The sequence below is a fragment of the Cupressus sempervirens genome, chromosome 8, assembly GCF_028749045.1.
Source record: "Cupressus sempervirens isolate cs-2001-9-10 chromosome 8, ASM2874904v1, whole genome shotgun sequence".
Classification (NCBI taxonomy): Eukaryota; Viridiplantae; Streptophyta; class Pinopsida; order Cupressales; family Cupressaceae; genus Cupressus; species Cupressus sempervirens.
Genome location: NC_143125.1, coordinates 637,521,769 through 637,548,550, shown reverse-complemented (window position 1 = coordinate 637,548,550; position 26,782 = coordinate 637,521,769). Strand labels below are relative to the sequence as shown.

The following is a 26,782-nucleotide window of genomic DNA, read 5'->3' as shown; positions in this document are numbered from 1 at the left end:
GCCGAGCAATCTACCACTTGGCACCTTCAAGTGCTGAGCAAAACTGACACTCGACACCTTCATGTGTTGAGCAATTTTTAAGTGCCAAGCAAAATTTTAGATTTAGAGTTGTGAGTTTAAGTTTGATTTTATAATATTTCTCACAAATTTCACATACGACTAGGAATTCTATGGTTGTGTTTGGCTTCGGCAAATGGAAATTTCTAAACAGTTGTTTGGCGATGCAAGTGGTGGAGAAGAATAAGATAGAGAACGCACCTACTTTCTACCCACAGAGGAAGCATTAGCATCAAATACTTGAAAAGAATCACATCAACAACAAAATAGTATTGACAGCTAGGAAAGTCTGGAAATGAAAAGCAAAAGCAAATGATTATGCTGTAACGATGTTGTTTTATATTGTATTGTTAATATTTTAAATGCTTTGTAATTCTTAGATTCTTATTGTAATAAAAATAAAGAAAAATAAAAAGCAAATGAATGAGTTAAATAGGTTTGAAGAAACATTTCTTCTCACAAGGTTCAAAGTCATGGAGAATCCTCTATCTGAATTTAATGACTCCTCAAAATCAAATCATAAAATTTTTATTTCCTTCATGCTCTGAGAGTAAACAGTACTAATTTTTTTCTCCAGGATGCTTGTTCCGCTAATACCAAATATAAATTAAAAGATGAATTAGATTGTGTGGACCATTATTAATAAATGAAACGCAGCTATCTTGATATATCTAGTATCAAAAAATTGGTGCTGAGAAGTGTCAAGTGATGGCGGTATTTGTGAAAATGAAAATATTTTGTATTCCTTGCAAGTCACGACAGATTTTTTTTTCAGCTAATAAAGTTGACAATGTCGAATTAATATTTGAAAATAATGAGATGGTTGAGTTGGTCAGTAAGAAAAGTCATGGCTGACTTCTAATGTTTTCGATTGAAATATTATTAAAAACAATATAGTTTAAAGTTAGAAAGTGGTTGGAAGAAAATTAAGTAACAAACAAGGAAACCATATTCCGATTGAAGATGATCAGCCTGACAAATGGGTTGACTCTTCTAACATAAAATTTGCACTTGTTTCACATATAGATCATATAGTGGATGCTATAAGATCACTTTAAGAAAAAGCTAGACCTAATAGACTATGGCACTTTTTCACACTGGAACTATTTGGAGTTCAGTCCCCAGAAGTCGTCTGCTCCTTGACTGTGCCTTTGTATCCTTCTTGGACTCTATTATTTCCTTCTTCCTATCTACGTCACTCCACTACTTTAAAAACTTGCACCATTGTTTTGTCTCCTTACACGTTCTCCTCTAAGGAGAATATTGATAAATCTTGTTGCATTTCTCTTAATATTTTGTTGACTAAACCATTTTTTAACAAAAGAAGAGGACAATTAGGTAGTGTGTTGCTGCCACCATCTTGGCTAAACCTTCCACTAAACTATTCCCTTCTCTTTAGATGTAGTTAATAGTAACCTACTCAAATTTGTTAATCAAAGATAACACCACTTCCAACAAACAGTGTGATCTTGAATTTTGGGTAGCCTTGGATCTTACTACATTTATTACAATCATTGAGTCTCCTTCAATTTCTATGTATGTAAACTTCAATTCTAAGCATAGGGATACTCCTAGTAAGACTTTGATTTCTACCATATTATTGGTTTCATTACCTAGAGGTAGTGGTAACCTTGCTATAATGTCTCTTTTCTAGATTGGATAATGCATGGTGCATCCAACACATAATAGACTGGGGTTTCCTCTAAAGGCGCCATCAAATTTTAACTTGTATCAACCACTGGCTCTCAATTTTCTCTTTCCTTAGAACTTGCATGCCCTCATTTATTTGTAACCTAAGGAACCAATTTTTAAACATAAGATCATCCCATCTAGTGTAAATCTTTGGGGCAAAATATTGAGCTAAGATTCCTAAATTCATTATCTCAACTATTATAAATTATATTTTATTCAGTAATGTAACTATGCCAATGCCTTTGTCCTAGAAGACTCTTCTATTTCTTTCTTTCCACAACTTTGAGATAACCATTAAGGGTGAACTAATCCACAAATTTCCATATGGACGATCATGGTTTCTTTAATAGGTAACGATGAGGTTTCTTTAGTAGATAATGATTTTTATTATTGTCAATGCCACTAGTAGCACAATGATTCTCAATTTACCTAATGTAATGGGATTTGAACCCAAAGTTGCATAAAATGCAATTTGATTCAAAATTTAATTTATTCTTCATTCTAGATAAAGATCAATTGTTTCTAGATACTAGTGTCTCCTATTTTACCGATGGAGGTGTGGTAGTTCATGAACTGCTTCTTATAGTTGGTAAATTGATTTTAATGAACATCCTTGAGTATCTTAGATGTAGAGTATCCCTTCCTTGTACATACTTGTGTGCTAATACCTTAGTTTTCTTTTAGCTTTTGTCTTGTTTATGGATTTTGTCACCTTTTCCATTGAATCTATGCTTTCCATTAGGCTAGTGTCATCTTTCTTTCTTTTCTATACTTTCTCATTCTATTGACCATTTACTAAATATTACTTGGCCTAGTCTAAGATTTTGGTGTTCTCTAATTTCCATTAGAAATGATTAGTATCCTACTTTTTTCATATTCTTAAAATTTCAATCCATTTAATTAAAATAGTATTTTATATTACTTTATTTTCCATACAAAATTCCTTTAACTCATATATTTTCTTTTTAAAAATAACATACTTGGCCATTTTCTAGTGTCACAAACACTTTTCAAAGTTAAACTTATGGTACCCAAAATTTCTTTGAAAAAGTACACAAATTATTATCAAAGATAACCAAACTAATAAGGTTATCAAAACAACATAAATCAACTATAAAGTTAGCAAAGTACATTAATTGCCACCAATATTAGCAAAAATAGATAAATTGTCATCAAAATATAAAAGTACATAAAGTGTTAAAAAGTTATAAAAAGTATACAAACTATCAATATTAAAGTTAAAATAGTCTACAAAATGTCAACAGAGTTACTAGAAAAGTATACATATTGTTAAAAAAGTTAAGATGATTTCACAATTTGCTGAGAAAGTCAACAAAAATGCGTAACTTGCTGAAAAAGTTAGTAAAATTGGACAAAGTGCCAATATAGCTAACAAATGCATCAAATTGATAAAAAAGTTAGCAAATGTGTACAAAGTACCAATGAAACAAATATATAAGAACATAAAATGACAAAAAAGATAATAGAAGTAGAGAAAGTGTTAACAAAGTAGAAAAAGTACACAAGGTCTAGACAAAGCTAGAAAAAGTATGCTATGTCTTGCCAAATTTTGGAAAAGTTAGTAAAAGTACACAAATTGTTTACAAAGTTAGAAAAAAATTGAAAAATAAATTGCACAGTTACATAATACTTACAAAATTTGGATGCTATGCAACTCTTGCCCATGTGTGTGTTATTGGTGAGGGCACCTCCCCTCCCCCTTCCCTAGATTAGTTGCAAGTCTATCGAGATTTGAATATTATCCTAGCACTACATTCTATAGTTGAACCTTCACCCTGCACCTAGGTTTAGTTTCTATTAGTTGGGTCCCTTGATCAGCCAGACGATTTAATTTTTATGGGAGTCATACTCCTCTAAAATCCCAAAAGAATGTTGACCCTAGCAAGGTAGAGATCCCTAAACTTGACTAGAATAATGTGTTGTAAAGAATGATGTGCCTTTGGATGTGATGCCCATAATTTCTCATGGTAAGGAGGGCCTGGAGATAAGCTTTCCAAACTTTGTGGTGGATAATATATCGTTTATGTTTTCTCATGCTTTGGTTGGCTGGTTTGAAACCTTTCATTTATCTATTGAGATGGTTAGAAGATGGTGCTGTGGGAGATGGAACCTCAAGGGTTTGGTCAATGTTTTAGCATTGTCATGGGATCTTTTTAGTTCGTCTTTTCTTTTGAGGAGAATAAATGTTCCATTTTTCTAGTGATCTTCATTCTTTGGAAAACATTTGGTGGCCTTAGCTAAGTGGAGACCTAGGTTTAACCCAACCATAGACATTTTTCATATGTCCCCAATTTGGATTGGGCTCCATGGGCTCCCTGTATAATTTTGGTATGATAAGGTCTTCAAATGTATTGGAGATTCATTTGGATACTTCATCAGAACTAATAGTGTCACTTCTACAAAGCCTAGACTAGTTTATGGAAGATTTTGTGTGAATGTGGCCATCAATAAAGATGTCCCTACTAGTGTGGTGCTAAAATCCAAAGGGAGAGTCTAGTCCCAACCAATTTCTTATGAGAATGCAACTTTTTTTTTTCCAACACTATGTTGCCTATGGACGTATCATTTGTAATTATCCCATGACCCAAGTTAGGGATAGTGACATGAAGGAGAAAGAGAAGGTGACACTGTGGCCTACTCTACTCAGGGAGAATGCTTAAATACTTCTCCTCCTAACCAAGAAAATAGTACAGACACCTTGGGGAATGAGATCAAGATTAAGGAAATAGAAGAAAATGGGGTGGAGGATTATGCCTTCACTAAAGATCTAGCTAATCTGGTTTCCTCTCTAGAGAAGTTGGTGATGAAAAATCATAATGCTAGTCTGGAAGAAGGGGAAATCCCAAAAGAGGGAGTGGAGCTTATCATGGGAACCCCCCCAATGACCATGGGGGTGCTTACTAACACATTACAAAGTAGGAGAATCCCTAAAGGAGATGTGCTAGTCCCCAATAAATAATCACACAATGGAAATACAATAAAAATGCAACATAAATGCAAGATCTGATACCAATTCAATACTCTTTATTCATAGAATAGCTGATTACATGCAATATGCCTAGTTGTAAGGCCTTCTAGGTTATAGCCAAATACAACAACAACTATAATAATAGTTTTGTAAGATCCCTCAAGATCCAACTCACAACACTAATCCCAGCTAGACCAACTTTGTAACATAACAAAAATCTAGAAGAAACCTCCAAGATCTCAACTTGTGCTTGCAAGCCACCAAGAAACCTCCTTGTTTCTAAACCACAACCACCAGCTCCTTAATCCAAACTTGCAACTCTACCACAATCCTCTTGTAAACTGCCTCACATTTGGTGCTCTGTCCATAGACTCAGGAAAACTCACCCTTTAAACACTCTGAAGAATCACTCCTTCCTAAAAATGAATCACTAAAAGACTCCATAAGACCTCATGCTTATACCCAACAAAGCCACAAGTTAGCCTACCAATTATAAATTAAACAAACCACTTACATTAAATGCATATTTAAGCTACAAGTCGGCTCACAACAAAAATTAAATACAAAATGTCAACCATTGCTTTAACCCATAGTTAACATGTGATAACCACACAAAATACTTATGACTAGCCCACGATTACAATATAGATTTTAGTGCATATAGGAGAGATTAACAGGAGCACAAATAGGTCCAGAAAAACTTTTAGATCAATCCAAGACACGATCACATGCTACATGCATTAACTGCAGAAAGAACTCTAGTCTACACCAACAAACTGCTAACTAACAACAAACTCCCAAGCATCACCAAAATTACAATCCATGTTGATCACAACAGACCATATCAAGCTCCAAGACCATGTCGAGCTACAAGACCATGCGAGCTCCCAGACCATGATGAGCTCAAAGACCATGCCGAGCATGTCAAGTTCCATAGAGCATGTCAAGCACCATTCCTTCTTTGACCAAGTACTAATCCAAGCACCTTCCAAAGAAACTACCAAGCCTCCTCCCATGAACTCCAAATTTGTCACTGAGAAAACCCAACATGCTCCTACATCAAATCTTCCAGGTAAATAGAAAAGTGTGTCCCACACTTTGATTCCCAAAGGAAGATCTATAACCATCTTCATCTTCACCAAAGGCTTCCACTCCAAAAAGGAAAAGAAAACCAATCTGCACATCATCAACATTTGCATCATTCTAGCAAACACTAGAAACTTAACCATCTAATCAGAATGCTCACTCCTAGGAATAAACTAAACATAATGCTTCAAATCAAATCCTCATTCATAGAAGTAACTAGTGAATCAACACTAGCAACAAAAAACTCCGCATCAGAAACATATGTAGATCTCCATCAATGCATGCCAAACTCATAACCTTAGTAATATCATTTCTCACAAAAGGATTTTTTGTAACATACAACTCATTAGCAACAACCACCGGATCATCCGCAATCAAGTGCTTTGTGATTTCCATGTCAAATCCAGCTAACTAATCATGAAAACCAACCTCCATCCTAGCATCAACAAAGTTAGGAATATCCTCAACAACAACATCAAGTTGCTCTATAGGTTCTATATCAAACTCGACAAACTAATAAAAAAAACCAATGTCTTCCACCTTGATCTTGCTATGCCATCTTCTCTCTTGAAAAAGTTTCTTAACTAGCCAAAAAAAGTCTCTTCTGAATCAGTTGACTCCAACTCCACAAAAATCTACAAAATTCCTTCCTTATCCCATCCTTAACTCAGTTAGCCAAACTAGCTTCAAACTAAGAAGACATCTCAGAAAACCTCCTTTCGACCACATCAAGGATATTTGTAATCATCCCAAGGTCTAATCATCTCAAAGCCATCTTCCAAGATCTTTGCAAAACCTCTACAATAAATCCTTCCCACGCTTCTTGCAATAAACCCAAATTGTTTGCAACTTAGATTGTAATCTATCACCTTGCATGAACAATCAGGAACCACATCACAAGTCCATGACCATGGATCTGCAATACAAAAACTCTCTGTGATCATGCCTCAACAAGATCAACATTTGATCTCCACATCCATCAATCCATGTATAAGCCCTCTACAACTTCAAGTTAGAAACATGATTTGCCACCTTGCAACCAAGAGATCTAGGACCCTAGAAAGAAAAATCCACCCCCACATCAAGATCTCAAATCTACTTCTCCAACCCAATTCTTTGTGGAAACTGCCACAACTTTGGTGATCTATCTAAACACTCAAAAATATCCTCCACTCCAATACCACCTAACATAGTGCAAGGCAAGACAATCCCTAAAGTAGATGTCCTAGCTCGCAGCAAGTAACCACATAGTGGAAAGAGAATAACAATGCAACACAAATGCAAGATCTGATACCAATTCAATACTCTCTATTCATAGAATAACTAATTACATGCAATATACCTGATTGTAAGGCCTTTTGTGTTATGGCCAAATACAACAGCAACTACAATAACAATTATGCAAGATCCCTCAAGATCCAACTCATAATACTAATCCTAGCTAGTCAAGATCTGTAACATAACAACAATCAGATAGAAAATTCCAAGATCTCAACTTGTCCTCACAAGCCACCAAGAAACCTCCCTATTTCTAAACTATAGCCACTAGCTCCTTAATCCAAACTCACAACTCTACCATAATCCTATTGTAAACTACCTAATATTTGATGCTTTATTCACAAATTTATGAGAACTCATCCTTCAGCTACTCTCCAAACTCACTCCTCTGAAAAAATGAATCACCCATGAATGAATCATTGAAAGACTCCATAAGAACCCCTACTAATACCCAACTAAGCCACAAATCAGCCTAGAAATTACAAATTAAATAAACCCATTGTATTAAAAGCGTATTTAAGCCACAAGTCGGCATACAACAAACATTAAATACAAAACATCAAATGTCTCTTTAACCCACAATTAACATATGATAACCACACAAAATACTTAAAACAAGCCCAAGTTTACACAATACAAATTTAAATGCACATAGGAGAGATAACCAAGACCACAAATAGGTTCATGCAAACTTCTAGATCAATCCAAAATATGATCATATGCTACATGCATTAAATGCACCAAGAACCCCAGTCAACACCAATAGACTACTGAGTGACAACAAACTCCCAAGCATCATCTAGCTCCCAATATATGTTGACCACAAAAGACCATGCTGAGTTCAAAGACCATGCTAAGCTCCATAGACCAGGCTAAGCTCCATAGAGCATGTTGAGCAGTAGTCCTTCTTTGATTGAGTACTAGTCCAAGCAACCTCAAAAGAAACTATTGAGTCTCCTCCCAAGAACTCCAAATTAGTCACCAAGAAAACCCAAGATGCACCTACATTACTTACACCTATGATGTACTTGTCCCCAAGAAAGGAATATGAGGGTGGATTTATTGATAATATTGGTGGCTATGGCCTATAGTGTTTAGATCCTTCTTAGGTTGTTACAACTCATAAGAATACTTAGAGGGTGGTTCTTAGCCCATCTAATGGTGGCAAGGCTAGAGGGTTATCATGCGATGATTCTACTTTCAACTCCATGACAGTTTCTATCCCAATTTGTCACGATGAACTCTCCTTGATTCATCAAGACTTGGAATATCTTCCAACTTGTACACAACCAAATGATGACCTAGAGGGTGGGTGAAGTTTAGTGAAGACGAAGAGTAATGTTAAAGAAGATATTGGGTTTGAGTCTAAGGTTGGGAGACCTCCAGAGAAGGCCATTAGATTAAAAGCTATTGCTAAGGATATTGGTGAAGGTACCCAGCTTACCTTGGAAGAAACTTGAAGATGTGAACATGAAGTTCATCTCCTAGAATGTCATGGGTCTCAATAGCCCCAAGAAATATTATGCAATTAAAAAGAGAATTTTAGAGTATAAAGTGGACATCATTCTTCTTGTGGAAGGTAAAATATATAGTATGAATTTTGAACATCTTCTAAATTATATTTGGGTAAAAGTGCAAAGCTTTGTCACCTTTCAGTTTGACTTATTAAAACAACTAAATTTGAGTATTTCTATCTAAAACTCAATTTTCTTCAAACATATGATCTTGATAAATTTATTCTAGCTAAGTTATATATGGTCTCACACTTTTCCAATTGGAAATGTCTATTAAATGCATGTATTTTACTAGTTAGAATCCAATTACTAAAGAAATACAATTATTTCAGAAAATTGATATTTCTATAACTCTTACTATTTTTTATGATGTTTTTTTAAATAACATATAAACACCATTTCATAGAACTCAATGTCAAGAATATTCACATATAGAGTTCATAGTATTTTAATTAGTTATAGCATTTTGTAATTAAAAAAAATTGCAAGTACATATTAACACTCGGGAAGATGTCGGTTTGGAGAAAGAAAAAAATATTAAATAAAATCAATAAATTTTTTAAAAATTATGACATTCTAGAGGAGAAGTCCTCTTTTAGAATCTATAAGTTTTCTTTTGGTTAGAATAGAATTATTTTGAAAAATGTGGCAGGAGATGAAAACTATCAATTTAAATAAGTTAAAGTCTAAATCGTTATAAAAGAGAAAATATAGGTATAGAGCCAATTTTTATTTTTGAAATAATATGAGATAAAAGGGAAATAAGTTTATTTCCATTTAGTTTTGTGGTGGTAACTAGACCCTTGGTTTCCAATTGTTTTCAACAACTAAAATGTTATCATTAAAAAATAGGAAAATATATCATTTCTTATCCCAAATAATTATTAAAATTTATAATCCTAAACTTTATCCATTTCTATACATTTTAGTAGTTTACTTCATTTAAAAATTCTAAATAATAATACCACTTTTATGTCATTGAAGGTGAATAATTATACTTTTGTTAGCCTTTTCCTTTGTAAAAGGGTAACACAGGTTTGTGCTTTTACCCATTTGGCCTGATGCAAGCTTTGCATATAATGAGGTGACTGGTGCTTTGAGAGGCATTACAACTATATGGGATTTCAATAAGATCTTAGGTATAACTACATTTTCCAATATGTATTTTTTAGTTGTTGAGTTTATGGATAAGGATCTCACTTGGATGTTAGTCAATTTTAATGCTCCTAAGGTAAGGGTTGGAAGACTCCAAACTTGGGAGGAGCAATCATGTGTTGTTGGATAAAATAATTCCATGAATTTGATTTGTGTAGAGGACTTCAATACCCCCTATACCCTTTAGAGAAGTTGGGGGGCCTTGAGGATTTCTCAAATAACATCTGCAATTTAAATGAATTCCTTAGGCACAATGACCTCTTGGACATTGACCTTCAAGACTCTCCCTTTACTCAGTGCAATAATAGAGTAGTAACTTCACCCAAGTGAGATTGGATAGATCCTTGATTTCTCTAGGCTATGATGTTCTCCCCTAATCCTGCCCTCATACTTTTCCTAGAGCTATTTGTGATCATTCCATGATCTTATGTAGTTGGGCTATGTGCAACCTTTAAGGCTTTAAGCATTTTAGATGTGATATTATGCGGTGTTTCTAGCCATAGTTTTGGGAGTGTATCAAACAGTGGTGGAATACTTGTTTGGAGGGAAAAACTATGTTTAAGATTGTCAGCAAACTAGAAATTATTGGTAGTTAAGTGTGTAATTGGAAGATATCAACTTTTGGGGATATTTTCAAGAAAAATAAAAAATTGAGGACTTTAAGGGGTTGCTAGCCATTGGGGAGATGTTTGTGGAGGTCACCCACAAGGAGATGGAGAGGGGGAAGAAGTAGAAGGACATTGTTATGAAGGAGGAGATTTAATGAAAATAAAGATCATGTATTCAATTTGTAACTAAGGAGGATAGGAATATGACCATCTTTCATAGGTCTACTTCTAAAAATAAAAAAATGAACACAATTATCAAAATTCTAGATTATTAGGATCATAAGCTGGTGGAGCAGATAGATATGGGAAAACGAGCTTCCATGTGTATCCACAATATCTACAACCAGATTCTACCCACTCAGGACCATGAAAAAAGTGGAGATCTATTGAGAATTATCACCCCTATCATAAATAAAGGTATGAATAAGGACTTCATGAAGAGTGTTGAGATTGAGGAGGTGAAAGTGGTCATCTTCTCTATGGATCCCTATAAGACATTGGGTGCTAATCAACTCTGCCTACTTTTTTTTAAGAGTTTTGGGAGATTGTCAAATAAGACCTCACCCATGTTGCACATCATTTCATAAATAAAGAGATATTCCTTATGGAACTCAACTAGACTTACATTTTCCTTTTCACAAATTTTCACTAGTAAATTTGAACTCAATTTTTGACCAATTTTAGTCAAAATTTCCACCCAGGTTGGTCAAAATTTTGACCAAGATGTTAAAGTTTTTCTTGTCAAATTTTTTTAATTTTTGGTGGTCTTGATTTGTCAATATTGGTCAAAATTTTGACCAATCCATTTGTCAAATTTTTTTTATTGGTCAAAATTTTGACCAATTCATTCATCATTTTTTTTTTGATTGGTGGAAATTTTGACCAATTTTTGGTAGAAAACTAATAGGCATTGGTTGAAATTTCCACTAATTTTTGGTCAAAATTTTTTAGCATTGGTGGAAATTTCCACCAATGTTTGTTCAAAAAAAATTTTAGTTGGTGGAAATTTTGACCAATGCTTGGTAGAAAACTAACAAGCATTGGTCAAAATTTCCACCAATGTTTGGTTGAATTTTTTTTTAATGCTGTATTAAGCAATTTCTTCTTATCCAAGCCATTTAATTTGCAACCTTTTAAATCTCTGCAAAGATAAAGTGGGAGTAGAATTTTTTTTCTTTTCAATGGTGTCCTCTGATTGTAAAGCATCCATTCTATTATCTATTCAACAAACAAGACATATCTAGTTCAATAGATAATGGAATGGATGCTTTAAAATCAAAGAACACCTTTGAGAAGAAAAATTCTCCTACTCCAACTTTACCTTTGTAGAGATTTAAAAGGTTGCAAATTAAATGGCTTGGATAAGAAAAAAATGCTTGATACAGCATGGAACAAATTGACATTTATGCATAGGGTACCATCAACTATGTGAGTGATGTATATGCAACTAAAATTTTTGAGGTCAAAGCCACCAATTAATATAAGGTTTCTAATCTCCACGAGGTTGACATTGTGGTTGTAAGGGTTGTGGAAAGGGCAATTTTTCATTGTTTGATTCATCACTGATTAACTTGCACCATAGACTAACAGTCTTCATCTTTGTTGTGGGCTCCTATCCCCTATGTGAGTGTTGATGTAGAAGCCTAAGTAGAAAAAAAAAGTGAAAGCATGTTGAATAAGGTTTGTAATCTCGACTTGGTCAACATTGTTTATTTAAGGGCTATGGACTAGGCAATCCTTCAATGTCCAATTAGGGGTAGCATTGCATCCTCTTTAACTATTACATGTATAGCCCTAGGAGGAAATAGGTTGTTGGTTTCTTATTTTGGCCTTGCACTTTCTTCTTTGCGGGTTTTTCTTAAACACAACTTTACATCCATCCCCAATTTCAAACGATTTGGCAATGCATATCTATTTGCTGCAAAAAATAATGTACCCATTTCTTGTTTTAGTTTTTGATAGGTCTTGCTCAACTCTTTCATTTGGAGAGAAGGTTTTCGTCATGGAAGTAGCACATAAAACATCTCAAGGTAAAAGTGAAGATGAAAATGAGTACAAGCATATGGTTGACTTACCTTAGACAAGCTTCACCCTCAAAGCCAATTCAACAACACTTGAACTAGAAACATAGAAGTTGTGGGATGAGAAACAGATATTAAATAGGGTTGCAAACAAGAATACGAGGGATATTTTTACTCTTCATGATGGTCCCCCTTATTCCAATGGAAGTTTGCATATTGGGCATGCATTGAACAAGATACTAAAAGATTTTATCAACAAATATAAGATGCTTGAATGGTATAAGGTGCACCATGTGCTAGGTCTCCCTATTTGACACTTGCTCTAGAGTATATATGAAGCTACACAGATTGAAGTATTTGGGAAATTTTTTTTTGAGGGCCACATTTATAGAGGCCAAAAACCAGTTCATTGGAGTCCCCCATCTAGCATGGCTTTGGCTTAGGCTGAGTTGGAGTATCTAGAGGGACACATATCAAGAAGTGTTTATATTATTTTCAAAGTGATTAATGTAGCAAACATGACTCCTAATTTTCTCAAAGGATTTCTACTCAGTTTGGTTTGGCTATCTAGACTACAACCCTATGGACAATTCCTATGAATTTTAATATCCCCTTTTTATGTTTCTTGGACACCATGAGAGGTATTGCAACATTATAGCTAATTCTATTGATTTATGAATGCTAAAAAATGAAGGTATATATGATTGGTAATTCCAAATGCTAATATGTATAAAATGAACTAATGAATTAATATACAAGTGTGGGTGTAATGTGCAATTAATTCAACAAGTGTATAATGAGAAATGCAATGACAATGAATTATGTAATGGAGATGGGAATAGTATATATATATATTTACAACTGTAATTTCAATGCCACAATGGAATACAATGAATCTAACAAGGCTATGACTACAATAGACCCTAGTAGTTTGAATAATTATATGTGACTGTCTTTGACCTAGCAATTATGGAATATGCATGTACACTATGAACTGTCTTTCATAGGCAATGTAATATATGTTATTGTGTCAGGATAATTAAATGACAAAGTCATCTTTGATATTCTTTAATATGAATTATGCAATCTACTAATTTTGAGTCATCTTGGATATGAAAAAATGAATATGCTCTGAATATGGTGCCATCTTTGATCTACTAGGCTATATTAATGCTTGCACTTTAATATATAAGGTTGCAATAACAACATAAATGTTTAGCTAGTGGAATCAACAAGAGAATCTATTTTTATAAAATCAATTCTCATACCCCCCTCTCATAGCCGATCGACTTGGATATTTGTAAATAGTGAAGGGACACAATGAAAAGTCATCATCCTTAGTTATCAGTGGCTTGTCATTTATTATGTTTTAAGACAAACTGAAAATGAGAATTGGCCGAGGGAGTAATACAATAACATAAATCTTATGATTATTATCGATTTGGACAACCTTAATCTCAAAGATACCTATATGCATCCATAGCAAGTGTTTGGTAATGATATTATCACATAATGTATAATGAGATTATTGCTAAGGAATTTATTGTCACTATATGAATGTTCTTGTAATGTCGATGTTATCATTTCTAAGACTTTGTATCTTTCAATAGTCTTATCAAATGTTGTTGTCAAAGGTTAGAGCTATTGTCTTGCCACTAACTTGTTAGCCGATAGAGATGAGCTCTTTGGATAATGATTAAATATTTCTAAATATGAGATATTGGTATCACTAACCAAAAATATTGATGAGACCATTCTCGTATTGGAAATAGACTTGGATCATTATCAATTGTAGATGGTGTAATAATTAGCAGATTATTAAACTCTATTTGGTTGGGGATATTACACAAATATTATTGTTGCAGTCAATGGTTAGCTTCGTTATGCAATGGTCTAGGTAAGAACAAAATCATATGTAGATATTGCTACAGAAGGTGTTAAAAAGCCTATTTTTGAAAGTAGCCAACATATTACTATTGCAGTAGATTCAGTTAGTACTCTACAATTGAAGTGGGGGCACTTGAACTTGATGTGTTGGGAACATTTTGTGGTTTAGATCTTGAAAATTGTAGTTATATCCATCCCTTAGAAAATAGGAAATGCCTTATTGTTGTGGGTGGAGATTACATAACAATAGAATCTAGAATAGGGCTAGTTCATAATGTCCTAGGCCATGGCCAAGAAGATTTTTTTACTTGCATGAAATATAAGCTTCCAGTATCATTTCATATAGATGATAATGGAAAGTTTACTAAAGAAAGTGGGGAGTTTTCTGGTTTGGATGTCTTGGGTGATGAAAATGTGGCAATTTTCAAGAGCTTAGATGAACACTCATGTCTTATCATGGAAGAAGCATACAAACATAAATATCCTTATGATTGGAGGACAAAATAGCCTACAATATTTAGAGTAGCAAATTATGGTTTGCCTCTGTTGAGCGATTCAGGCAAGTTGTTTTGGATGCTATAAAGAATGTGAAATGGGTTCCTCCATAGGCTAAGAACTAGATAAAATCCATGACAATTAGCCGATCTCTTGAACTATAGCAATGCATCTATTTTGTGCAAAAAACAATGGTACCCTAATATAACCAAACATTTACAACACCTTAGAGTCACAAGGAAAAACAGATGGCAATATGAGAATTGGTAACAATCATCAATGCATTTAGCATTGAGATTAAATAGATTTAAGATGCACAAAATGAATTTCAACTTACCTGAATAAATTTTTGAATTTCCTCATGTTGTTTGTTATTTACAGTCTCCTGAATCAACTCAATTTTGTTCTATAGAATAATAATATGTCGAAGACACATTATTTCTATAGCAGTAAGGTGCTCTAAAGTTTGGGGCTGAGGAAAACTCTTATTACTTGTAATCAAAAGCAATGCACTATCCATAATAACAACACCATTTAGCATGGCATCCATAAGAATATCATGACCCTACAATAAAGTAATTCAAGAGATGTAAATCAATTCATTATTCAAAAAAATCATTTATTATCTAAATTGAAAAACTATAATCAACTAAAAATAATGACATATCGTAAAAGTTTCATGCATGCATTTTCAAATCTAGGGACATCACACAAAGGACTATCTTCTTTCCACTACCATATGCCCTGCAATGTGAATTGAATGATGTTAGTTATTTATCATGCTCCAATCCAAAGAGAAAAGTAGCATTCCACTTTCATAAACCTTTCAATCATCCATCATGAATAAGAAATATTACTTATCCAAACCATCCTTGTTCACAACATCCTCTATACATATGCATGAGAGCCTAAAGATTTAGCAAATTTTAGATAGAACCCAAGTAGGAAACAATAACTTACTAGAACAAAAAGATGTGTCAAGTTTAGAATACAATTGACTTACCTCAAACAAGCTTCACCCTCAGAGCCAATTGAAGATGAAGATGATAATTTTTATTTCATACAAACTTAAGAGAACAACTAAAAAAAAATTAATAATAAAGTAAATAAGGTATGCTAGTTTGAGCTTCACTTTATTTTTAGAATACTTTAATATTCTCTACTTAACAAGGCCAATCACATGAAGGTGAAGCTCATCTGGCCTCACCGCCCTCCTCTTGACATCAATCTAAATTCCCCATTAACATCTAATTACATATTTCATTCATTTCATTCATCCATTTATGAACTATAACATTCAATCAACACAATCACATAACATTCATTAATATGATATAAAATTCATTAATATGCAATACTAATCATGATTTTATATTATATTATCAGAAGATTTTACAAAAAGTTTTTCCTTGTTCAACTGCAGGCACCAAGGAAAAAAGAATAGGGCAAAGAAAATCCCTAGTATAGCCCAAGACCAAAGTCTTGTATACATTATAGATGCCCTTTATAAGGGTCTTTAAGAAGACATACCTCCTTTTATACAAGGGGAGGGTTTCTATTAGAAGAACCTCCAAAAAAAAAATACAAGGTTGGATCAAAATCTGTCTCAACCAGATTACCTTCCCAACATATTAGGGTTTACAAATAACAATGGCTAAGAGAGTTACAAATATTAATGTTGGAGGAAATTGGACGACAAAATTTTGAGATCTCTGTTCTAGTTAAAGAAATGGTGGACATTGGAGGTAAATGTTACAATCCTTGAATAACCTACAATAAAAAAAAAATATTCCATGGCAATTAAAAGAAGGGAGGTAAGGTGTTAATAGGTCTTACCTCCCTAAAACAAATGTCTAACAAGTCACCTATTCTCAAAATAGGAATTTGTAAAACTATTTAGCACCTTACACTTTTAGCTTTGGTCACAAATAGAAATATACATATATAGAGGAGAGCGTATGAATGATTTAGATTTGCATATGTATACATATACAGGTATATATACTTATGGGTAATAGTTTGTATATATATATATATATATATATATATATATATATTTATAGACATACATACATATATACATATATGGAAATATACATTTAAACATATATATCTATATAAATACAATTGTATATATATATATATATATATATATATATATATATATATATATATATATATATATATACACATTTATATATACATATATAAATCTCTATACATACACACACACACACACACACACATATGAGATTAATCTGCAGCAGTGATTAGCAATGGTAGACGAAAGAAAAGAACGAACAATAATTTATTATTCTCCTTAGCATTGCAAAGACGTAAAACAATGAGTTCAATATCAAGTGTTGTCAAATTAATGGACGATCATATGCTGATTTATTTCCAGTCAGCATAAATCAACATAGAATCTATATGAAAGTATCAAGGAACAAGCATACAGTTGACTTAGTTTAGACAAGCTTCACCATCAAAGAGAATTCAATAGAACATGAGCCAGAAATACAAAAGTTGTGGGATGAGAAGCAGCTATTAAATAGGGTTGGAAACAAGAAAACATGGGATATTTTTACTCTTTACGATGGTCCCCCTTATGCCAATCAAGATTTGGATATTTGGCATGCCCTAAACAAGATACTCAAAGATTTTATCAATAGATATATGCTACTTTAAGGGTATATGGTGCACTATGTGCCTGGTTGGGATTGCCATGGGTTTCCTATCGAGCTCAAAGTTATGCAGTCCATAGACCAAGAAGCAAAGAGAGAGCTCACACCATTGAAAAATTTAGTGGGAGGAAAATAATTAAAAGGTCCAAATGTTCTAGACAGTGGGACTAGTACTCAAACCTTAATACTTGCAAATTGATTGTAGTACAAACTATCATCAGGAGCTTCTTATGTGAAGAACCCATTGTCAAGGATTAATAATCACTCAAATCCAAGTAAGAGTAAGATAAGAAAGTCACATTTGCACATCACTCCTTGATTGTTATTCTTAACTTGTAAATTGGGTATGTATCAAAAGGCTAGACCTAAGCCTGGGATACATAAATTTCCTAGGGACTTTTTCACCTTCTCCAAATAGATATGGAGCTTGTCAACACACCTAAAACACTTTCATTACAAAACACTTTGAAAATTTGCAAATTTTCACATAAATGTAAAGATCAAGCTGAAGGTGTAGGTTTGATATTGCAAGGACTCCGTCTTAGACCAAAATTTGGGTAAGAAATGTAAATCATGCATTTAAAGGTTTACTTGAAGTGATAAGGAATAATATGATACCCCATCCAAAGATCACAAGAAGAATATTTTCAACTCAGTGTTGTAGAGTTAATGCAAGTAGCATCTGACATTAAGGGTTATTTCAGGCCTCATTGTAGTGACACTATGGGAAAAGCTGATTGGAAAACAAAACAGAAAAAAAAAAATCTGAAGCATGTTTCTTCATTGAGATGATTAATACAATAAATTGATGATCATGTTAGCTTCAAATAAAAAGAGATATTTTGAATGTTCTATGTGTCTCTAAAACATTAGAAATCCACCTATTAAATCTCTTAAATTTTTATTAGAAATGATGAAAAGTGAAGAACATAGAGTGGGTGGGAAAACATAGTAAGGAGATTAGAAGATCAAAGCACCAGGTGGAAGAAATTTTAAAAATCTAGGTATTGAAGAAGATTTATAGAAATATGTAACAAAACCTACCATTAAACTTTGTAAGTGCATGGCTACTTAGGAAGGTAGCCTATCAAAGGCTTTCTTGACAGATTGTTTTTGGGTTCAAAAAACCTACAAAGACAACCAAACAAAGCCTTCGGCAAAGGAGATATTCATTAAGATAGGGTAGGCAAAGGAGATATTCATTGATAAATCTCAATGAATATACTAGATGAGAGAGAGAGGGAGAGAGAGAGAGACATTACATTGAAATTTGTAATGATAATAATCATTATTTGTAAGGGTAATAGTCTGCACACTCTTAATGATAATAATCATTACACATTAATGGAAAGTATTTGTCAAATACTTATAATTATAACTAGCTGAGAGAGAGAGAGGGAGAGATATATTACACTGAAATTAATATTTCTCAAGGCACCTATTTTCATTTAATCTCAAGGTTATATTTATGAAAGTAGGTGCCTTGAGAATCAATAACTTAATCGATACTAACAAATTGGAAAATAATCATATTAGGCAAATAGATTAAGTTAAATTAAATGACAATGGCTAAAGAAGTACCTTGGTATGCTGCCAATCCACCCTTGCAATAGAGCTCAATGTAAACCAAATGCAATCCCTGTGGTCATTTCACATTTCTCTATATGCACGCATCTAGATTCTATCAGGGATGTTCTTCCAGTATAAGATATATGGGTTTTATTAGCCATAATTTGGTAACCTTTTTCAGATGGATTTCATAGACCTTGGTTACAAGAATAAATTTAATGAAAGGGCTATACAAGGTACAAGGTACAAGGTTGTACTAGTGGCTAGGTGATTGCTTAGGGGCTGGCATTATTTTTTGTGGCTTGGCATTTAGATGTTGAGTGCATCATCTATCTTTTTTGGAAGTTCCTAGACTTGTATTGATGATTTATAATATTTACAACTATTTTTTGCTTGGAATAAAGTAGATAGGATATGATTGATGAATTGTGCTTGGTGGCATCTTGTTGTTTCATTTTGTGTAGGTGTGAGTTAAAATTTAGTCAAGTTCTCATTTCATTTATTAGTGGCTGAGTGTAATATTATTTTTTGGGTATTAAGGAAGACATAGTGGCAAGTTCAAATAAGGCTCTAATTTGAAAACATTATAATATAAAACTATTTCATACTTCTATTGTACTCAGTAGGTTTTTAAAGTTTGGTTTCAACACCCATCACTACTATACCACCATTTCCATTCATTTATATGACAATCTTCATCTTAAACTTCAACTTTGTCAACAAAAAAACAAGCTATCATATCAAGGAATTTGATGCTTGTAAAGATTTCATGCATTAGTTTGGTTTACAATAAACTTTCCTGCAACAATTTTATCACCATGCCCATGCTCATTCTCATGCTCATGCTCATACATCAAACCTAAAAATAGTACAATTTTAACTTTACACAAAGCTAAAACTTCATGATAGAACTTATAACATCAGAGATAATATATTGTCAAGCATATCAAAAATTGTGATAGTGAAAATAATCCATTTCATGTTCAATTGCTTTGAGTTCATTATAGTTTCATTTGTGGAATTTAAAAAAAAAATAATGTGGCAAATATTACAAATGGATTCAAAATAAAGAGAAAATATACTAGATACTTGTCTCTTTTCAGTAATGAATCCATGAGATAGATGCATTCCCATTTGGCAGGTCCATCCCCTAAATGTTAGGCAATAGTTCAAAGATAGCCTTCACTTCTACATCTCAAAATCATCGCAAAGGAGAACTTCATCAACAAAGGTTCAAATTAAAATTATTTAGATTACAAGTACACCATTATAAAATGGTGTGTATGAAGAGATGTGTAGATAATAAATTAGCTAGAGAGCTAGATAATTGCCCAATACCAAAAACCCATTTACTATATATCAGAAACCTATGACTCTATTTTCCTAGAATATTTTTGTGGTCTTGTTTAATGATTATTTGTTCTAGATTTGTGTAATTGATTCATTTTCTTCATTTAATTTTGATATTTAGAGCTGAGCCTAGATTTCTTCCTAGCAAAGAGAAGATCAAGCTTCTTCAAGATTAATAATTATTCAAAGTTTTCACTTACTTCTACAAGTCTCCATCCTTGTTTGAGCCCCATAGGTCTGTCATCTAGTCCAATGAGAATAAATTCTTTTTTAGTAATTTTTTTAGTAGCTTCAACAAAACTATAGAAAAAAATCATTATGCCTTAATTGATTGTTGAGAGAACTAGGTGTTCAGAGCTAGGTTATCAAAAAAATGGATATAGAATAGCTGATTACCACTTGTAAAATGAATAGCTTAAATTTTTATCTAAATTCTATATATACCCAAAAGTATTAGTGTCAATAACATTGAGTTGGGAAGCTAGAAAAAATCTATGTTTGATAGATTTCTCTATTTGAAAAGCTTATTTGATGATATCACTCACATTAGCCCTTGTAGAGGATAGGAAAACAAAGTCTTTTCTATCTTGTGAAGAAAGTTTCAACGTTCAACCAATTGATTGAATTAAGTATGATTAAAATGAAATCATACCTTTTTTAGGTGTAATCTATGTCAAAATATATCATTAAAAAGATTCTTTTTACTGACTTCGTTCCACAAGGACATGTCCCCAAAAAAAAACTTGCATACCCTATAGGGAAACAATTCCAAGATGTGTAAACTTGGGAGAAATGTCCCCTCACTAAACCACCACCTCTACCACCTTCATTGGTTATGCCCCTAGGTCATTTTTTATATTGCACATGTCATTACATACTAAATTCACTCTTTGACTTAAGAAAATTAGTTTGGCATTCATTGGGTGCTTGTAGAGATGTTATATTATAGACTGTGCCTTGAATATTTCAATTAACTTCAATTTTTATATCATTGCCACCCCCTCCACCACTACTTTTTTGTCATCCCCCCTACTATCAAAATCCATCTTCAAAATGATATTTTTTGATTGGCTTTGTTCCACAAGGACAAGTCCCAAAAATAAATTTGGGTACCCTCTAGGGGAACATTTTTGAAACTTGGGGACTTGGAAGGAATGGCCCCCCAAAGAACTACCACCTCTACCACCTCCATTGGTGGTAACCTAGGTCACTTTCTGTATGGAGTATGCCATCACATACTAAATGAAATATTTGACTTAGGAAAATTAGTTTGGTATTCATTGGGGGCTTGCAGAGATGTTATATTGCATATTTTTCCTTGAGGATTTCAATTTACTTCAATTTGTATATCAACACCACCCCTCCACAACTACTCTACCCTACTCCCCCCTATCATCCCCAAATTCAAGCCCTTGGTCCCCTATCTCTAAAACCTATCCCCATGTTCCCGCATCCCCCTATTAGGAAACTTTGTGGAATATTGCTTGTCTATTCAATACCTTCCCATACAGTGATAGTATAATTTCAAACTAGTTTGTAATCTTAAAACAATTTTTACCATCAAAATCTCTTTCTTTGGCAAGGATTTTAGTGAAAATGCCTTTATAAACATTCAAAAAGGTAATAGGATAATGAATACCTACATTCTTTATTTCAGAGCCCTGTCAAATGGGTCTGATCAGTGCATTGACTAGCTTGCCCATGATTCTTATTTTAATGGGTTTCTCAAAAATCTTGAATAAGCACCCTCACATTTAATTGATAAAACATACAATCTCAATGCAAACAAACTTCTTGCACAATTCTATCAAAACATGCAGCCAATTCAAAGTGCAAAGAATAGGGAAAATGATTGTCTTTTATTATTTTATATTGACACTATTGTATTACTCATTCTAGCAGCCAACTAGAGCCTCATTTTGTGCATAATTTTGACTATATCAAGAAGGCTGCATGCTATAGAGCTATATGACAATGTTCTAAGACTCTATAATCATATTTATGTGTTTACAATTGTAGAAAATAGATTTAAAATGTTATATTATGTAGAAAACCATGAAACAAAATTCTTTGAATATTTATGGTGAAAACATCCTTAGGTTTAATTATAGAGTAGTCTCTTAGCTTATAGACTACATTCATAATGAACCATGACAAAGTACTTTTATTTACAAGAATGGGATCAACTCTAAACAAAAAGAAAAGTACATAATTACAAGGTTGCACCCAAAGCAAATCCAAGAAAGAATTTAAATTGAGAACAACAATTTTAAACTAATATTTAAATGTAAGGGTGCATGATGAAGATCCAAAAGAAAATTGTGGATGAACATTTTGGTTCTTTCTTCATCGCACAAAATTTCTACTCACTATGGAAAATGAAGAACCCTTACTTCAAGGTATCTATGAATGCATATCTTATAGTAAAAGATACTTTGCCTATCCAAAGCCCTAAACCAAACCTAGTTCATGCAATTTTTACCAAGATTACATCTTAATTAGCTAGTTAAAAATTCCATGGACAAAGACTATTATATTTACTTAGTCAACTACATGACAGCCGAACAATTCTCAAACAACTGAACTCTCTGATAGGTGACCCAATTGCTACACAAATGTTCACTTCTTATGATATTGAATGGCTGTTATTATGATTTTTGCATCTTTTGATTGAGGTCAAATTATATGCTCATCCCTTGTGTTTTAAATGCACACAAATTGATTGAGAAATGTTGTCCAAAAGTACGATAAATTTACAAGTTAAAATTGTCTAAATGACTATTATTCTAAATAAATTTATGAGAACCGTGTCAATCTCTATAAGTCATCATGAAAAATAGTGTGTTCTAATGTGTGAGAGATTTTTGTAGGAACTTTCTCAAAATTGAGCCTTCTATGAACATCGATGAATTTGGTGGCTAATGATATTAGAGGAAAAAGATGATATTGGTCACTACTGTTCTCAAACAAACCCATGATTGTTGGCATCTACATTTACAGGTGGGCTACAGTCAAATTCCCTAGGAGGGGTTGTCCAGGTGATTTATTTGATCCAAAATTTCTATTTTATTGGAGGAGGAATCATCCCATATTTCTAAACAATAAAGTCATCAAGATCTAAGCTATGCATACCGAACAAGGTCTGTGTTACCTAATTGGGTACTAACTCAAAATGGGTAGACTAGTGAGATGTCCATGTTCTCTTGCATCATCTACTTATATAAAAAAATTTATGAAAAGAAAATAAATTATTACATACCTTAATTTTAGGCAAGTCCACAAAATTCTCAACTAGGGCTAGTTTAGGATGGCCATTGTATTCCAGATTCAATTCACTTTGCTGTCATGGAATGAGACAAAATCTAGCATATCCATTATATTCTCATTAAGGTGGAAAGTAAATAATCAAGAAATATGTAGTAACAAAAGCTACAAGTCATTGCAACAAAGAATAACTCTGCATGAGATGTGACATTTCTATTGTCCTTCTCATGCAATGGCGTACAAAAACCAATTTAGGCAATGTAACTAAATAGGGTATGATCTACAAAACAAGGCTAATAAAGTACTAATTAGTGACATTACTAGAAAGTAAACAAGGGTAATAAAATACCAATATGGGCTAATAATTCATATGGAAGATTTGTCCATGGATTTTTCTGATCTACCATGCCCTTTTGTTCACAAAAAGCTACAAACCGAGACAATGGACAACATTCTACTAATTTAGAGAAAAACCTAGTGCTTCCTTAATAAAAAGTGTTTATAGAGAAAGAAGAAGACAACATACCCAAGATCTGGTGTTTCTCTTGAGAATGGTGATGTTAACTACAAAGGTTGTCTCGAAAGAAGAGATGACTCTAATGACATGGCATAAAATACTAAAAGATTTTATTGACACACACCATACATAAATGGTGGTTTCAAAGCCCCAAAAGTGAAACAAATGCATTCTGAATAGATGATCTTGGTGGCCATAAACTATAGGGTGGTTGATTCTTACCTTCTTTCTCCTCTCCTGTTGACCCTATGCCAAACTTCCTCCCACTTTAGTCACACTCGCAAAAATAAAATGAACACTGCCTTGCCCTTTTTTATTATCACATCATATGTTTGGAGGGTTGAAATTTCAACTATCAATTTAACCATGGTTGAAATTTGATGATATTGAGCCCATTCTTTAAAAAAAATGAATTTAACAACCCAAATAGGCCTCTGGTCAAAAAATTTGGTCAAAAATGGGAGCCTAATGTACTAGTGGTTGGCAAACCCACTAAGATTGAGGATTTTAGGACCATCAACCTTTGCAAAATGGTGTATAAAATCATGTCCAAGATTATAGTGAATAGAGTGAAATATCTTCTCAATAAATTTATTAGTCCTTCCCAAAATGGTTTTGTTCTGAGACAATAGATATTGGACAAGGTTATTACCTCTCATTAAGTTATGCACTCTATGGAAACAAAAAAGAACCTAGGTATGGCCATGAAAATTGATAATTTCAAACCCTATGATAAGGTGAGATGTTAATTTATCTTTAACATCCTTTTTAGATTTGGCTTCAGGGTGAGATTTATCTCCTTAATTAAGGAGGCAGTGAATTCTATCAAATTTGTAGTTTTCTAGAATAGAACCTTGGGGAAGTTCTTTAAGACTATGAGGGGACTGGAAAAGGGGATCCTCTCTCCCTATGTTTATTAATCATTGTGGTGGAAGTGCTTGGTATAATTTTCTTGGATTTGGTGGAGCAATATCAAATAAAGTGCATTAAACTACCCACTACTCTCCCACCTGAGGTGATCCAATAGCTTATGGATGACACCTTTCTCTATGGGATATTATTTATCTGTGAACCTAGATACTAGAAGAAATTACTTGAGGAATATGCTATAGTTTCATACCAACATATAAAATTCTATAAAATTATAATCTATTTATTTAATATCGAGAGGAGTCTTCAAGACAGAATCACTAGGGAACTTCAATGTCAATAGGCTAAACTCCCTAACACTTACCTAGGATTACCCACCACAATTAAGGAGGCTTCTCCCTAGTCCTGGAATTTGGTAGTGGAATGTTTATAAAATAAACTTATGGGAAGGAAAGGAAATGTCCTTGGTAGTGTGTGAAAATTACAACTCCATGCAACATCTTTTCAAGACATCCTTGTCTACTTCCTATCCTTGTTTAAAATGTCTTGGAAAGCTAGAGATATTATTGAGAAGATCCAACAAAAATTTTGTTGGCTAGCCACAAAGGAGAAATTGAGGATGATTTTGGTCACTTGGGAAAAGGTTTTCAAACTAAAGTCTCAAGGGGGATTAAATTTGAGAAAAAATCCTTACCTCAATAGGTCATTAATGTCAAAAATTGGTTGGAGGTTAATTAGGGAAGAGGTTGGGCGGTAATAAATTATGAAGGTGAAGTATTTTTGGGGAAACTCTTTTCAATATAACCTTAGTAATAATGGTTTTTTTGGGGCTCTACAATCTAGACTAATATTGTGTTTAGTCATAAAATAATGGCAAAAGATATTAGGTGGGTAATGGAGGATGCGGGAAAGACAAGATTTTGGGAGGAAAATTGAATAGGGATCACTCTAGATGAGTGACATTTCTATCAACTAAAGTGAATTTGTATAGAAAAATTTGGTACCATGGTGAATAATTACATTGAAAATAATAGGAAATAGGTTAATCTAGAATAGAGACTTTCACCCTAGACTCCAACCCAAAACCTTCAAAGACATATTGTAAATGTGTGAATCCTTACCTTCCTATCTAAGGATGTGATGGTGTGGAAACCTAATGCCTTAGGGAAATTTAGTGTGAAATAGAACTATAATAGCATTATTGGTCATGAGGTGTTTGTTGATTCAAAATGTTTCTAGAACTTGTGGATTATCATGAAGGTGAACTTCTTCTAGCAGAATGTCAAACATGGTAGCATACTTATGATTGATAACATTAAGAGGAGGGGGTTCCAATTGGTGAATAGGTGTCCATTATTCTAGATGGAGGAGGAGACCACCCCTAATCTATTTTTCTATTATCCTTACACTAAGGTCATTTGGCTAGTTATATTACTTAAATATTAGGTCCAATGGGTCTTCAATAACAATCTACAACTATTTATTGTGGGCTACAAGTAACCTTCTTATCACCCTCTTATTAGAATTTTATGGAAAGTGATCCCCTCTAATGTTTGGTGGAAGATATGGAAGGAAAGAAGTAATCATATTTTTAGGGAGTGACATTACCCCCTCCCCCCTATTAGATTTCAATTAAACTCCAAAATTTTATAGAATTGTATACCTCACTAGAGATGACAGACGCCCTCCCACCCTTGATACCCCTGGAGTATCTCATTGCCAATAATTGGGTTGTTAAGGAGCTAG

General features: G+C 33.4%; 1 pseudogene; it reads left to right on the top strand.

Moving 5' to 3' along the window:
- The first annotated feature begins 12,101 nt into the window (after positions 1–12,101).
- LOC149544049 (isoleucine--tRNA ligase, chloroplastic/mitochondrial pseudogene) lies at positions 12,102–14,946 on the top strand (annotated as a pseudogene).
- The last annotated feature ends 11,836 nt before the right edge of the window (positions 14,947–26,782 follow it).